Source organism: Zea mays, chromosome 1, assembly GCF_902167145.1.
Source record: "Zea mays cultivar B73 chromosome 1, Zm-B73-REFERENCE-NAM-5.0, whole genome shotgun sequence".
Classification (NCBI taxonomy): domain Eukaryota; kingdom Viridiplantae; phylum Streptophyta; class Magnoliopsida; order Poales; family Poaceae; genus Zea; species Zea mays.
Window position 1 is genome coordinate 256,543,952 of NC_050096.1, and position 17,077 is coordinate 256,561,028.

Below are 17,077 nucleotides of genomic sequence, written 5' to 3' on the forward strand. Positions count from 1 at the left end.
GTTTCTTTATCCTTAGATCGTAGAACACCATTGATCGTGGAGTGCAAATCAACATAGTTCAATGCGTCAACTAGCAACTAGCATGATGTAGATTTTTAGATTCAGACCAACGGTGCTACAGAAGTCCAAACTGCAAAACACGACAGAGAAGAAACAATGTTAATCAAACTGTCCATGTGGGTTAAGTGAGAACACAGAGAGCATCTTGGGAGCCTTTATCACACATGAACTCCATTGGCCTAAATGACATGGATTTGTTCAGCATGCCCACAAGGAGGGCCCCACCATGACAATAGTAAAACTAATGATTTCATTGTTGAGAATTCAAATTTTTTAGTTTTGAAAAAAGCAAATTGACTATACTTAGAATATTAGAAAGTCAAGAAGTTCAACCTTTTACTTTAAAGAAACTAATCATAGATTATACATACCTTAGAGCTTATCCATCTTCCGTCTTAACCATAGGAGGGCAGTTTCTGGCTCATCAACACTAAAACTGATAAAGGTCTCTCTGTTGTTTGGTATGTCGAACACCTCAGCTGCTTTATCTTCTCATCTATTGTCTCATTCATGGATCTAAGAACATAAATGCATCTCATGATGGAGAATTCATTACCTTGAGCAGATTCTTTTCCTTTCGCCATTTGTGTAACCTCATCCTCAACTTGTTTTGATTTTAGATCTAGATATCTCCCAACAAGTCCTTCCAAAGAATCCTTCTTCATCCTCTTTGCTTCCTTATCTTCATTGATTGTTGATGCAGCAGACCTTCTCGATGTTACATGTACCGTATTGTCGGGGACCATAATTAGGGGTACCCCCAAGACTCCTAATCTCAGCTGGTAACCCCCATCAGCACAAAGCTACAAAGGCCTGATGGGCGCGATTCCGGTCAAGGATCCGTCCACTCAAGGGACACGATCTCGCCTCGCCCGAGCCCAGCCTCGGGCAGGAACAGTAAACCAAGGCAGATTCACTCCTCGCCCGAGGGTCTCCTCAAGCAACGGACGCACCTTCGACTCGCCCGAGGCCCAGCTCGGGCAGACTTCCCGGAGAAACAACCTTGGCCAGATCGCTACGCCAACCGACTGTATCGAAGGAGCATTCAATGCAAGGATCGCCTGACACCTTATACTGACGCACGCTCCTCAGTCGATAAGGCCGAAGTGACCGCAGTCACTTCGCCCCTTCGCTGGCCGACCTGACAGGAAAACAGCGCCGCTTGCGCTGCTCCGACTGTTGTGCCACCCGTCAGGGTGAGACTGAGCCGCCAAGACCGGCCTCAGGCACCATAGGAAGCTCCGCCTTGCCCGACTCGAGAGCTCGGACTCAGCCTCGACCTCGGAAGACGGTCTCTGCCTCGCTCGACCCCTGAGCTCGGACTCAGCCTCGACCTCGGAAGACGGTCTCCGCCTCGCCCGACCCCTGAGCTCGAACTCAGCCTCGGCCTCGGAAGACGGTCTCCGCCTCGCCCGACCCCTAAGCTCGGACTCAGCCTTGACTCCGGAAGGCGGTCTCCGCCTCGCCCGACCCCAGGGCTCGGACTCAGCCTCGACCTCGGAAGACGGTCTCTGCCTCGCCCGACCCCTGAGCTCGGACTCAGCCTCGACCTTGGAGGAGCCTCCGCCTCGCCCGACCTCGGGCTCGGACCGACCATGTCACAGAGGAGGCCATCATTACCCTACCCCTAGCTAGCTCAGGCTACGGGGAACAAGACCGGCGTCCCATCTGGCTCGCCCCGGTAAACAAGTAATGATGACACCCCGCGTGCTCCATGACGACGGTGGCTCTCAACCCCTTACGGAAGCAAGGAGACATCAGCAAGGATCCGACAGCCCTGACAGCTGTACTTCCACGGGGCTCAAGCGCTCCTCTGACGGCCATGACATCACATGAACAGGGCGCCAAAACCTCTCCGACAGCCACGACGGCATGTACTTAGGGCTCTGGCTCCTCTCTGCTAGACACGTTAGCACATTGCTACACCCCCCATTGTACACCTGGGCCCTCTCCTTACGTCTATAAAAGGAAGGTCCAGGGCTCTCGTACGGGAAGGTGGCCGCGCGGGAGAACGGGCTGACGCGCAAGGCTCGCGCCCTCTCTCTCTCTCTCTCTCCCTCGCGAACGCTTGTAACCCCCTATTGCAAGCGCATCCGCCCTGGGCGCAGGACAACATGAAGGTCGCGGTTTCCCCTTACTGTTTCTCCCCCCTTTGTGTTCCGTCTCGCGCCGACCCATCCGGGCTGGGACACGCAGCGACAATTTACTCGTCGGTCCAGGGACCCCCCCGGGGTCGAAACGCCGACAGTTGGCGCGCCAGGTAGGGGCCTGCCGCGTGTTGACGAACAGCTTCCCGTCAAGCTCCAGATGGGTAGTCTCCAGCAACCACTCCAACCCGGGACGGTACTCCATTTCGGGAGTCTTGAGTTCATGTCCCTCGACGGCAGCTACGACATGATACTCCTTCCTCCGCCGCGCGACAACGACAATGGTGGCCGTCAGCCCGCCCGCCGGCGGCGAAATCGACGACGTCTTCCCCACGTGGCGGAAAAGAAACATCCGGGTCTGTCCCGTCACCTTCCCCACCGACGGAGGAGGAGGCGGGGCGGGCATGGCCAAGCAGGAGGCGACACCTCGTCGGCTGTCGAGCGAGTCGATGGCGCCGGCGCCCCAGCGGGGGACACGTCGAGCGTTGACCTCGCGTCTGAGACGAAGGCGAGCGTCGTTTCCCCGCAACACGCCAACCCCAAGCAGACGGACGACGCCAGCACGCTCGTGAAGGACTTGCTGGGCGTTAGCCTCGTACCTCAGACAACGGTGCAGCCCGTCCCTGACGCGACTTCGTCACCACCCGTCTATCAAGAGGTATCGTCCGTTTCCCATCCCATGCCTTTTAGATTCAGCTGCGACCCACCAAGCGACCCCGCTTCGGTGGACGCTTTCATAAAGGCATGTCCAAACCCTCCGGGGTATCATATGCAGTCAACCTGGGACCGACTGACGACCGTCTCGACCTACGGGCCCCTGGGTTCCGAGGAAGATGACGAGCCCGATTCTGGTTGGGATTTCTCCGGGCTCGGTGACCCCAGTGTCATGCGGGGCTTCATGACCGCATGTGACTACTGCCTCTCCGATTGCTCCGATAGTAGCCACGGCCTCGGCGACAAGGACTGTGGCCCAAGTCGCGAATGCTTCCACGTCGATCTAGGGGGTCTCGACGAAGGCAACCATCTTGGTATGCCGGAAGACGGTGATCCCCCTAGGCCTGCGCCTCGCGTTGACATCCTTCGGGAGCTAGTTGTGGTCCCAGTCCCTGCGTGGGGTCAGGACGCACAGCTCGAGCAAATTCGCGAGATGCAGGCCAGGCTCTACGAGGAAACAGGACAACTTGTGCAGCTTCGGCAAAATATCGGGCAGGAGTGGGCAGGCCGAGCACCGGCCGGAGAAGCACGTCATCTGGCCCAGGACGTCCAGCACCGCATTATCGACGATGCCAGGGCGAGGTTGCCCCCAGCTTCTAGTGGGGTCGGCCAGAACATGGTTGCAGCAGCGATATTGCTCCGAGCGATGCCGGAACCATCCACCACCGAGGGGCGGCGTATCCAGGGAGAGCTCAAGAATCTCCTAGAAGATGTCGCGGTCCGATGGGCCGAAAGCTCTGCCTCCCGAAGGCAGGGGTACCCCTCGGAGCATCGCGACGCGACTTCCCGATTCATGCGGGAAGCCTCGGTCCACACCAGGCGAACGCGGAACACCACGCCTGTGGCCCCGGGTCGCCTCGGCAACGAGCACCACCGCCACGACCGTCGAGCCCAACTCGACGAGAAGGTGCGCCGAGGCTACCACCCCAGCCGTGGGGGACGCTACGACAGCGGGGAGGATCGGAGCCCCTCGCCCGAACCACCCGGCCCGCAAGCTTTCAGCCGGGCCATACGACGGGCGCCGTTCCTGACCTGGTTCCGAACCCCGACTACCATCACCAAGTACTCGGGGGAGTCAAAGCCGGAACTGTGGCTCGCAGACTACCGGCTGGCCTGCCAGCTGGGTGGGACGGACGATGACAACCTCATCATCTGCAACCCTCCCCTGTTCCTCTCCGACGCTGCCCGAGCCTGGCTGGAGCATCTGCCTCCCGCGCAGATCTCCAACTGGGATGACCTAGTCAAAGCCTTCGCCGGCAACTTCTAGGGCACATACGTGCGCCCTGGGAACTCCTGGGATCTCCGAAGCTGCCGCCAGCAGCCGGAAGAGTCCCTGCGGGACTACATCCGGCAATTTTCGAAGCAGCGCACTGAGCTGCCCAACATCACCGACTCGGATGTCATCGGCGCGTTCCTCGCCGGCACCACTTGTCGCGACCTGGTGAGCAAGCTGGGTCGCAAGACCCCCACCAGGGCGAGCGAGCTGATGGACATCGCCACCAAGTTCGCCTCTGGTCAGGAGGCGGTCGAGGCCATCTTCCGGAAGGATAAGCAGCCTCAGGGGCGCCAGCCGGAAGATGTCCCCGAGGCGTCCGCTCAGCGCGACGCAAAGAAGAAGGGCAAGAAGAAGTCGCAAGCGAAACGCGACGCCGCCGACGCAGACCTTGTCGCCGCCGCCGAGCACAGGAACCCTCGGAAGCCTCCTAGAGGCACCAACCTGTTCGACAAGATGCTCAAGGAGTTGTGCCCCTATCACCAGGGTCCCGTCAAGCACACCCTTGAGGAGTGCGTCATGCTTCGGCGCTACTTCCACAAGGTCGGGCCCCCAGCGGAAGGTGGCAGAGCCTACAACAACGACAAGAAGGATGATCACAAGGCAGAGGAGTTCCCCGAGGTCCACGACTGCTTCATGATCTACGGTGGGCAAGTGGCGAACGCCTCGGCTCGGCACCGCAAGCAAGAGCGCCGAGAGGTCTGCTCGGTAAAGGTGGCGGCGCCAGTCTACCTAGACTGGTCCGACAAGCCCATCACCTTCGACCAGGGCGACCACCTCGACCGCGTGCCGAGCCCAGGAAAGTACCCGCTCGTTGTCGATCCCGTCATCGACAACATCAGGCTTACCAAGGTCCTCATGGACGGAGGCAGCAGCCTCAACATCATCTACGCCGAGACCCTCGGGCTCCTGCAGATCGATCTGTCCTCGATCCGGGCCGGCGCGGCGCCCTTTCACGGGATCATCCCCGGGAAACGCGTCCAACCCCTTGGGCAACTCGATCTGCCCGTCTGCTTCGGGACTCCCTCCAACTTCCAAAAGGAAACCCTCACGTTCGAGGTGGTCGGGTTCCAAGGGACCTACCAAGCAGTGCTGGGGAGACCATGCTACGCCAAGTTCATGGCCGTCCCCAACTACACCTACCTCAAGCTCAAGATGTCGGGCCCCAACGGGGTCATCACCGTCGGCTCCACATACCGACACGCGTACGAATGCGACGTGGAGTGCGTGGAGTACGCCGAGGCCCTCGCCGAATCTGAGGCCCTCATCGCTGACCTAGAGAACCTCTTCAAGGAGGTGCCAGATGCGAAGTGCCACGCCGGCAACTTCGAGCCGGCTGAGACAGTTAAGTTCATCCCTCTCGACCCCAGCAACGACGCCTCCAAGCAAGTCCGGATCGGCTCCGAGCTCGACCCCAAATAGGAAGCAGTGCTCGTCGACTTTCTCTGCGCAAACACCGAAGTTTTTGCGTGGAGTCCCTCGGACATGCCTGGCATACCGAGGGATGTCGCCGAGCACTCGATGGATATCCGAGCTGGAGCCCGACCCGTGAAGCAGCCTCTGCGCCGATTCGACGAAGAAAAGTGCAGAGCCATAGGCGAGGAGATCCACAAGCTGATGGCTGCAGGGTTCATCAAAGAGGTATTCCATCCCAAATGGCTTGCCAACCTGTGCTTGTGAGAAAGAAAGGAGGGAAATGGCGGATGTGTGTAGACTACATTGGTCTAAACAAAGCATGTCCGAAAGTTCCCTACCCTCTGCCTCGCATCGATCAAATCGTGGATTCTACTGTTGGGTGCGAAACCCTGTCTTTCCTCGATGCCTACTCAGGGTATCACCAAATCAGGATGAAAGAGTCCGACCAGCTCGCGACTTCTTTCATCACACACTTTGGCATGTACTGCTACGTTACTATGCCATTCGGTTTGAGGAATGCGGGTGCGACATACCAAAGGTGCATGAACCACGTGTTCAGAGAGCACATTGGTCGAACGGTCGAGGCTTACGTCGATGACATCGTAGTCAAGACGAGGAAAGCCTCCGACCTCCTCTCCGACCTTGAAACGACATTCAAGTGTCTCAAGGCGAAAGGCGTAAAACTCAATCCTGAGAAGTGTGTCTTCGGAGTCCCTCGAGGCATGCTCCTGGGGTTCATCGTCTCCGAGCGGGGCATCGAGGCCAACCCGGAGAAAATCGCGGCCATCACCAACATGGGGCCCATCAAGGACTTGAAAGGAGTACAGAGGGTCATGGGATGCCTTGTGGCTCTGAGCCGTTTCATCTCGCGCCTCGGCGAAAGAGGCCTACCTCTGTACCGCCTCTTAAGGAAGACCGAGTGCTTCACTTGGACCCCCGAGGCCGAGGAAGCCCTCGGGAACCTAAAGGCGCTCCTTACAAGCGCGCCCATCTTGGTGCCCCCGGCCGCCGGAGAAGCCCTCTTGATCTACGCCGCCGCTACCACTCAGGTGGTCAGCGCCGCGATCGTGGTTGAGAGACGAGAAGAAGGGCATGCATTGCCCGTCCAGAGGCCGGTCTACTTCATCAGTGAGGTACTGTCCGAGACCAAAATCCGCTACCCGCAAATCCAGAAGCTACTGTACGCGGTAATTCTGACGCGGCGAAAGTTGCGACACTACTTCGAGTCTCATCCGGTGACTGTGGTGTCATCCTTCCCCCTGGGGGAGATCATCCAGTGCCGAGAGGCCTCGGGTAGGATTGCAAAGTGGGCAGTGGAGATCATGGGCGAGACAATCTCGTTCGCCCCTCGGAAGGCCATCAAATCCCAAGTCTTGGCGGACTTTGTGGCTGAATGGGTCGACACCCAGCTTCCAGCAGCTCCGATCCAACCGGAACTCTGGGCCATGTTTTTCGACGGGTCGTTGATGAAGACAGGAGCGGGCGCGGGCCTGCTCTTCGTCTCACCCCTTGGGAAGCACCTCCGCTACGTGCTGCGACTCCATTTCCCGGCGTCCAACAACGTGGCCAAGTACGAGGCTCTGGTTAACAGGTTGCGTATCGCCATCGAGCTAGGGGTCCGACGCCTCATCGCTCGCGGCGACCCGCAGCTTGTCATCGACCAAGTCATGAAAAACTCCCATTGCCGCGACCCGAAGATGGAAGCCTACTGCGATGAGGTTCGGCGCCTGGAGGCCAAGTTCTACGGGCTCGAGCTCAACCACATCGCTCGACGATACAACGAGACTGCGGACGAGCTGGCTAAGATAGCCTCGGGGCGGACAACGGTCCCTCTGGACGTCTTCTCCCGAGACCTACATCAACCCTCCGTCAAGACCGACGACACGCCCGAGCCCGAGAAGGCCTCGGCTCAGCCTGAGGCACCCTCGGCTCAGCCCGAGGCACCCTCGGCCCCCGAGGGTGAGGCACTGCGCGTCGAGGAAGAGCGGAATGGGGTACCGCCTAATCGAAACTAGCAGACCCCGTACCTGCAATATCTCCACCAAGGAGAGCTACCCCTCGACAGAGCCGAAGCTCGGCGACTGGCGCGACGCGCCAAGTCGTTCGTCTTGCTGGGTGACGGGAAGGAGCTCTACCACCGCAGCCCCTCAGGCATCCTCCAGTGATGCATATCCATCACCGAAGGTCAGGAACTATTGCAAGAAATACACTCGGGGGCTTGCGGTCATCACGCAGCACCTCGGGCCCTTGTTGGAAACGCCTTCCGACAGGGTTTCTACTAGCCAACCGTGGTGGCCGACGCCACTAGGATTGTACGCACCTGCCAAGGGTGTCAATTCTACGCGAAGCAGACCCACCTGCCCGCTCAGGCTCTGCAAACGATACACATCACCTAGCTGTTTGCTATGTGGGGTCTGGACCTCGTCGGTCCCTTGCATAAGGCACCCGGGGGCTACACGCACCTGCTGGTCGCTATCGACAAATTCTCCAAGTGGATTGAGGTCCGACCCCTAAACAGCATCAGGTCCGAACAGGCGGTGGCGTTCTTCACCAACATCATCCATCACTTTGGGGTCCCAAACTCCATCATCACCGACAACGGCACCCAGTTCACCGGCAGAAAGTTCCTGGACTTCTGCGGGGACCACCACATCCGGGTGGACTGGGCCGCCGTAGCTCACCCCATGACGAATGGGCAGGTAGAGCGTGCCAACGACATGATTCTGCAAGGACTCAAGCCATGGATCTACAACGACCTCAACAAATTCGGCAGGAGATGGATGAAAGACTCCCCTCGGTGATCTGGAGTCTGAGAACGACGCAAAGCCGAGCCACGGGTTTCACGCCGTTCTTTCTAGTCTATGGGGCCGAGGCTATCCTGCCCACAGACTTAGAATACGGATCCCCGAGGACGAGGGCGTACGACGACCGAAGCAACCGGACCAACCGAGAAGACTCGCTGGACCACCTGGAAGAGGCTCGGAACGTAGCCTTACTACACTCGGCGCGGTATCAGCAGTCTCTGCGACGCTACCACGCCCGAGGGGTTCGGTCCCAAGACCTCCAGGTGGGCGACTTGGTGCTTCGACTACGACAAGATGCCCGAGGGCGCCACAAGCTCACGCCTCCCTGGGAAGGGCCATTCATCATCGCCAAGATTTTGAAGCCCGGAACATACAAGCTGGCCAACAGTCAAGGCGAGGTCTACAACAACGCTTGGAACATCCGACAACTACGTCGCTTCTACCCTTAAGATGTTTTCAAGTCGTTCATACACCTCGTTTACATACGCAATCAAGGAAGGGTCAGCCTTGCCTCGGCAAAGCCCGACCCTCCCTCGGGGGCTAGAAGGGGGGCACCCCCTCTGCGTCAAAATTTTCCTCGGAAAAAGTCTTTCTGCCAGAGCATCTTTCGTGCTTTTCGACTACTTCGAAAGTGGGATCCTGAGAACGACGGAGTACACGTAAGCAGGCAAGGCCGACCGAGCCGAGGGACTCCTACGCCTTCGGGATACGGATACCTCACTCATCACCTTCTGTGATAAGTAACTCACGCTCGGATAAGCGATTCCGCTGACCGAACAAGTCTTAACGTTCGAAAGCTTTTCTGCCGAAACGATTTTTGTGCCTTCTCGACTATATCGATAACAGAATCCAATGGACGAGTAAGAGTACACGTAAGCGGCAAGGCCGACCGAGCCGAGGGACTCCTACGCCTCCGGGATACGGATACCTCACTCATCACCTTTCGCGATAAGTAACTCTCGCTCGGATAAACGATTCTGCTACCAAAAAATAAGTCCTGGTACTCGAAACAAAGGGAAAAGAAACGCAGCTTTACAACACGACGACGGTATGTTTGGGCCTCGGCGGCCGCAAAAAACATACGCACACTACAGATAAACTGTTCCTGCAGGATCAGACATCAGCAGGGGGAGCAGCAGCACCCTCGGCGTCGATTCCACCTTCGGCGGAATCCGACCCGGCCTCGGACGACGACACGGTCGGAGGATCTCCGCCTCGAAGGAACCTGTCAGCACCGCGCCTGGGCCATCATCGCCGGGCTCTCCTCCAAGAACTCAGCCCAAGCAGATGGCTGAACCGGTCGCTCCGCAGCCTCAGCCGGCCGTCCCCCCGGGACACCGGCCCGGCTCATGGCCTCGGCAGCCCGACTCCAGGGTTGGTCCCGCCAGCGGACGACCCGGCCAGGCTCCGGCCGCTTCTGCTACGCCTCCTCGGCCTAGGAAGTCCCCAGCTCCTGGGCCGACGAAGTCTTCTTTTCGAGCCAACTCTGCCTCTGTCCATGCTGACAACGCTGCCTCCAGCCCCGGCTCATCGCAGAGCGGCCGAGGGTTTCTTTAACTAAGCAAGAGAAGCCTCGGGCGGCAAAGGCCGACCAAGCCGAGGGACTCCTACGCCTCCGGGATACGGATACCTCACTCGTCACCTTCCGCACGGGGCAACTCACACATTGGTTAAGCGGTTCAGCTAGCCGACAGGCGAGTCCTAGTGCTCGAAATGAGGAAAAACATGGTATTACACCCAAAATACCTAGATGTTCAGGCCCCGACAGCCACGATGAACAGACACCGGCACTCAAGGTGCCATTACAAACAGAACTCCGGTTCCACTCCCGCGGGTATGAACAACCTCCACATCGGAGAGCCTGCGGGACGATAAACTCCTGGTGACTTGCCAGCGACCTCTGCAGCAGCAGCGATGGTCCCAGGACGAACGCTGTCGCCGAAAGGCTCTCGTTCGCGTCCCCACTCAAGGGACGAGAACCAGATATTAAAGCCAAAGAGCCGGAGGTCGGTCCGTAGGTGGCGCTGACGGTCTAGACGGCAGGGAAGCTTTCTCCAGCTGCCACCACCTCAGCACCGACGGTGGAGTCCACCTGTCCACCAACACCGCACCAGCGAGCGCCGGCCGCCCCAAAGCGCACCGGCAGGTCCTCACTCCCGTCCTTGCCACGAAAACGAGGACAGAGGACGGAATGTTGCACCCTGGCTGGGCAGCAACAGTTCGCCTTCCCCGGCATGGCTGGAGGGCGCCTCCTCCATAGAGCTGGAGGATGGTTTCCACCCCTAGAAGCTGGAAGAAGAGGTGGCCCGCCGACCCGTGCGGGAGGTAGAGCTCTGGCTCGCTTCGCCCTCCTCCCCAGCAAGGATGATGAACATCCTTGAAGCTGAGGGCGGGGCAGAGGCCGCAACCCGGCTTGCTTCTCCCCACCATCAAACTGGTGGTCACCATCTTGGGTGACCATCAGCGAGGGGATACAGTCGGGCTGCCTGATGAAAATCCTTGAAGCCGAGCGATGGCTGAAAGGTACCAACATTTCGCGAAGTTGCGTTCCTCCAACGACAACAAGACGAAAGCAACGCGGGCGCTCCCCATCCGGGGGCTCGGATGGTGGAAGGGCGCGATGCATGAGTAGAGTGTGAAGACATGGTTGCCATCCAAGGGGGTCGCCCTCCTTTTAAAGGCGACTCTCCCCACTTGCGTCCTCAGCCGTCACGAACTGAGTCTTCACCAACACGCTCCAAGGTCTTCCCCCTACGACACGGGGATGGGTCCCGCGCGCCATGCAAGCTGGCCCAGGGCAGAAGAAGCCAAACCGCCGCGCGCGGAGCGCACAACTGCCCAGCGGTTACAAGCACTCCTCCACTTTCGCCCAAACCAACGGGTGAAAGGACGGACCGCCATGCAGGCGGCATGCAACTGCACAAAGGGGGCGCACCCTTTCGACTTCGACGCATCCAGCATGGGGCCCAGGCCCACGCGTCATGTAACTGGCGCGCCGGTTACTACGTGCGAGAAACTGCACCGTCATTTGCGCTAGTATCGCGCCTTCTCGACTGCGGAACCGGTGCCGCGACTCGAGGCAACCCTGCGCATGGCCCAACAGTGCCAACCGAGCACATCGGTCACGGGTCGGTCCGCCGCGGGAGAAGACACGACGGTCGATATGGCCAAAAGTGGGCCGGCAGTAATGGCGGCGGCAGGCGGGCGGAAGCAACAGTCAAGTCGTCTGCAGGCTCACGTCCCCTCCTAGGATAGCGAGAGAGCCCTCTCCCACGGCGTGAAGACGATGCGCTCGTGCTCCGTTCCTCGAACGGCTCGCTCACGCACAACGGCTGCCCCGCGAACCACTCGTCCCGTCGCATTAACTCTGCGGCAGGACAGGCGACACCTTTGGCAGGCGAAGCAGGCGATGCTTCACCTCCGCCATAATGACCGCGTCAAAAAAGGTGTGCCACGTTGTTCGATTTCGTATCCTTTTCCTCTTCCTCTTTCTCTCTCTTGCTACAGGGACCGGGAAAGGGGATACTCCGAAAGGGATCCTTCTCCGCGAAGGAAGCGGGCCCCGAGCCCTCCTACTGATCAGAGGTTCGAAGGCTGGCCCCTCGGAAGGGTTCGACAGCCGCCTCAGAGCACTCGGGCTTCGCGCCCACTACTGGTCAGAGGTTCGAAGGCTGGCCCCTCAGAAGGGTTCGACAGCCGCCTCAGGCCGCTCGGGCTCCGCGCCCACTACTGGTCAGAGGTTCGAAGGCTGGCCCCTCGGAAGGGTTCGACAGCCACCTCAGACCACTCGGGCTCCGCGCCCACTACTGGTCAGAGGTTCGAAGGCTGGCCCCTCAGAAGGGTTCGACAGCCGCCTCAGGCCACTCGGGCTTCGCGCCCACTACTGATCAGAGGTTCGTAGGCTGGCCCCCAAAGGGTTCGACAGCCGCCTCAGAGCACGCAGAGCGAGGGATGACTCTGGGTACGTCCGATACATGGCCGAGGCTCGGGCTACGCTCCCGAGGTACCCTAGGACATTTCCGAGACCAGCAGGAGCGATTCTGTAACGGAATCCCATCAGAGGGAGGCATCGAGCCCTCGGACCCTATCAAACGGGACCGGGTCCGGCAAATCACCTGCAGGTACTTTTGGAGCGCGCCTCTGGGCCACTAGCCGACCCTTATCGAATGGGGCACGGGCGTCCACTCGGATCACCCGTTAGCAACTCACTGGAGACACCATGTTCGGCGCCCTCCGAGGGCAACATGGTGCTTTCCCCCCCTCCTCCTTATGGAAAGGCGACGCAGGGGCGTATGAAAAAAGCCGAGTCAGTCCTTGATCGTCCTCTCGCTCTGCGCGGAGGCTTGGGGCTGCTCTCGCAAACCCGGCTCCGGCCAAACCGTTGACAGCGTCAACATACCAGCCCGAGAACTTGGAACCTGACTATGCACCCGGGCAACGACCAGTTCGCATGAGGGAACAACCAGACCGGCCGAGGCATCACGAAACGCACTAAGACCTCGGAGGAGTCAAACCACTCCTCCGAGGCCTCGGGGGCTACACCCGGCGGGTGCGCTCGTGCGCACCCACCAGAACGAAACGCAACCGAGAAAGGCCGGTCCCCTTGCAAAAAAGTGCGACAAAAGCCTCCAAGCGAGTACTAACACTCCCTTCGAGGCTCGGGGGCTACTGTCGGGGACCATAATTAGGGGTACCCCCAAGACTCCTAATCTCAGCTGGTAACCCCCATCAGCACAAAGATGCAAAGGCCTGATGGGCGCGATTCCGGTCAAGGCTCCGTCCACTCAAGGGACACGATCTCGCCTCGCCCGAGCCTAGCCTCGGGCAGGAACAGTAAACCAAGGCAGATTCACGCCTCGCCCGAGGGTCTCCTCAAGCAACGGACGCACCTTCGACTCACCCGAGGCCCAGCTCGGGCAAGCTTCGCGGAGAAGCAACCTTGGCCGGATCGCTACGCCAACCGACCGTATCGCAGGAGCATTCAATGCAAGGATCGCCTGACAACTTATCCTAACGCACGCTCCTCAGTCGACAAGGCCGAAGTGACCGTAGTCACTTCGCCTCTTCACTGGCCGACCTGACAGGAAAACAGCGCCACCTGCACTGCTCCGACTGCTGCGCCACCTGTCAGGGTGAGGCTGACAGCCGCCAAGACCGGCCTCAGGCGCCATAGGAAGCTCCACCTCGCCCGACTCCAGGGCTCAGACTCAGCCTCGACCTCGGAAGACGGTCTCCGCCTCGCCCGACCCGTGAGCTCGGACTCAGCCTCGACCTCGAAAGACGGTCTCCGTCTCGCCCGACCCCTGAGCTCGGACTCAGCCTCAACTCCGGAAGGCGGTCTCTGCCTCGCCCGACCCCAGGGCTTGGACTCAGCCTCGACCTCGGAAGACGGTCTCCGCCTCGCCCGACCCCTGAGCTCGGACTCAGCCTCGACCTCGAAGGAGCCTCCGCCTCGCCCGACCTCGGGCTCGGACCGACCACGTCACAGAGGAGGCCATCCTTACCCTACCCCTAGCTAGCTCAGGCTACGGGGAACAAGACCGGCGTCCCATCTGGCTCGCCCCGGTAAACAAGTAATGATGACACCCCGCGTGCTCCATGACGACGGCGGCTCTCAATCCCTTACGGAAGCAAGGAGACGTCAGCAAGGATCCGACAGCCCTGACAGCTGTACTTCCACGGGGCTTTAGCGCTCCTCCGACGGCCACGACATCACATGAACAGGGCGCCAAAACTTCTCCGACAGCCATGACGGCATGTACTTAGGGCTCTGGCTCCTCTCTGCTAGACACGTTAGCACATTGCTACACCCCCCATTATACACCTGGGCCCTCTCCTTACGTCTATAAAAGGAAGGTCCAGGGCTCTCGTATGGGAAGGTGGCCGCGCGGGAGAACGGGCCGACGCGCAAGGCTCGCGCCCTCTCTCTCTCTCTCTCTCTCTCTCTCTCTCTCTCTCCCTCGCGAACGCTTGTAACCCCCTACTGCAAGCGCATCCGCCCTGGGCTCTAGGGGTGGGCACCTTTTTACCATAAACCGAAAACCGAACCGAACTGTACCGAAATTTCGGTTTTTCGGTAGTTCGGTTCGATTTCGGTTTTTGTATCTCAGAAGTTCGGTTTTCGGTATCGTAATCGGTTTTCACCGTATATCAAACCGAAATACCAAAAAAACTGAATACCAAACTTTATCAATTCTAAAATTTGACTATTTGATTATGTGAACTAAATGTGTGAAACAATTAAATTGTTATTCACTTATTTATATGTGATGTATGATGTATCTCTAAATATTTGTACCTATATAATTTTTACTTTTTAAAATTATGTGTAATCTATCATGTAAACTTGTTGTATGTGTTGTCTTGAGTATAAGTTTGGTATTCGGTTTTTACCAAAAACCGAAGTAAAAAACCGCAACCAAACTTCTCGGTTTTTCATTTTCTAGAAACCGATTGATTTCTAATGTTTAGAAAACCAAAGTTTTTTAAAACCGAAAAACCGAACCGAAGTTTTAAAAAAATCGAATGCCCAGCCCTACTGGGCGCAGGACAACACGAAGGCCGCGGTTTCCCCTTACTGTTTCTCCCCCCTTTGTGTTCCGTCTCGCGCCGACCCATCCGGGCTGGGACACGCAGCGACAATTTACTCGTCGGTCCAGGGACCCCCCGGGGTCGAAACGCCGACACCTATGTTCAGTCATTTCAATTATAGGATCTTCATCTTGTTCCAATCTTGAATCCTCTTCTTGTGGTTGTTGTTGAATAATACCTTCCTCATCCATTCTTGTGGTGTCCACTTGTTCTTCTTCATTTAAAATTGTGTTCGATTCTTGTGGTAGCTGAGTAGATGTTATGTTCCAGGTCCCTTGAGCAATGTACCCATTGTATAGTTCCCCAAGAGCATCAAAGAGAAGGAATGACTTCTTTTGAAATTTCTTGGCCCTAGGAAATGACTGATAAAACATTGTAAAAATTAAGTTCACAATTAGATATAAAGCTGGAGTCAAAAACTTACTTTTATGATGTTTTCCCATATTGGTGGATCAACAACAATCATGCATTGTTTCTCATTCTAGGAAACACCACTTTGCTTTCTATCCTCTTTCAACATCTTGTAATCCCTTTTCAATTCCCTCTCCTTCTCCTGAATTTGAATCTTGTTGAATGTGACATACTCATGCTTCTTGTTGAATTCAGGAATAATTTTGTTCCAAGCATCTGGACTCCAGCCATTTTGATCCCTATATGGAGTTACATTGTGCCAAACAACAAATCAACGAGGCTCTTCTCCAATTTAGAATTCCATGCTCCTCTCTGAACACCACCTAAATTTCAAAAAAATGAGGGATAATTAATCATTTGAAGTTGAAACACAATAAGAATAACATGTACAAGCTTTTATATTAAATAACATGTACCTCCACACTTCTTTGATGTAGAAGCTTTAGGAGAAACCTTCTTTTAAGCAGCTTTAGATAACATCAAAATTTTGAGAGAACCTCTTGTGAACATCATATCTATTATAGAGAATCACCAGCAAAAAAGAAACTATGAACAACATTTCTACTTTTATGGCCATAGTAAAAAAACATAATAATTCCTTGATCACAAAATATCCATTACAAAATATCCATTACAGAAATGACATTTATTGATCACACAATATCCATTACAGAAATGATTCACTGATTTCTACGTTGCTCATAATCTGCCCACATATGATAAGCTATCATATCTCTTAAGTTATTCCTTCCATATTCCCTTCATCATTTCCATGGTCACTATTGGGTAGGCTGACAAAACTTTACGGGTTGATATTTCCTTGATCATTTTCTAGCCATCTCTCATCACCATTGTGTGATCGAATTAAGTTATGGAGGATTGCATCAGCAATAGGTACTTTTGCTTGATTTTCCATTTTGTGAAGGGTAGCAAGTTTGAGGATTGGAAATCTCTTCTTTATGACACCCAAAGCCCTCTCTACATGATTTCTTAAAACAACATGGCGATGGTTGAATAACTCTTTGTGATTTTGAAGCCTTCGATGACCATGGCCAAACTCTTTCAGGTGATATATAACCCCCACGATATGGTGCAATAAAGGAAGTCGTATTGGCATAACCACCATCTACTAGGTAGTACTTCCCAGAAGGTACTTCAAACTTTCCTACAACATTGTTCATTGCAGCTCTAAGAACCATTGAATCTGTTGCTGATCCTTCCCATCCGGCTGACACATAAGTTATGTTAAGTTTAAAATCCCACACAACCATCACGTTTTGGCTAAGGGTCCCTTTTCTATTCCTGAATGGTGCGACTTGATCAGGTGACATTGATACTGGAACATGGGTTCCATCTATTGAACCTATGCAATTCTGAGAAAAAGAAACGATCTTCTAAGATCTAATTTTGAGGATGTTCTAAGATGGACACATAAGAGTTAAAAGAAGTCACCTTGAAGTATGGATAAAATCGATTGTCTCCATGAATTTTAGGATGAACTTGATTGGAAGGAGGCTTTAGGAACCGCATGCTAAGGCCAGGGATAACAATGTCGAAGAAATGTTTGATGACACGGTGAAATGTATCATTGCTATGACCAAAAAAGACTTGGAGATTTTCAAATGTCGCATTGTGGCTAATCATGTATAGGAAGAACCCAA

General features: G+C 56.1%; 1 pseudogene; it reads right to left on the reverse strand.

The window, feature by feature from the left end:
- Positions 1–432: 432 nt before the first annotated feature.
- On the reverse strand, positions 433–15,926 carry LOC109942161 (uncharacterized; annotated as a pseudogene).
- Positions 15,927–17,077: the final 1,151 nt, after the last annotated feature.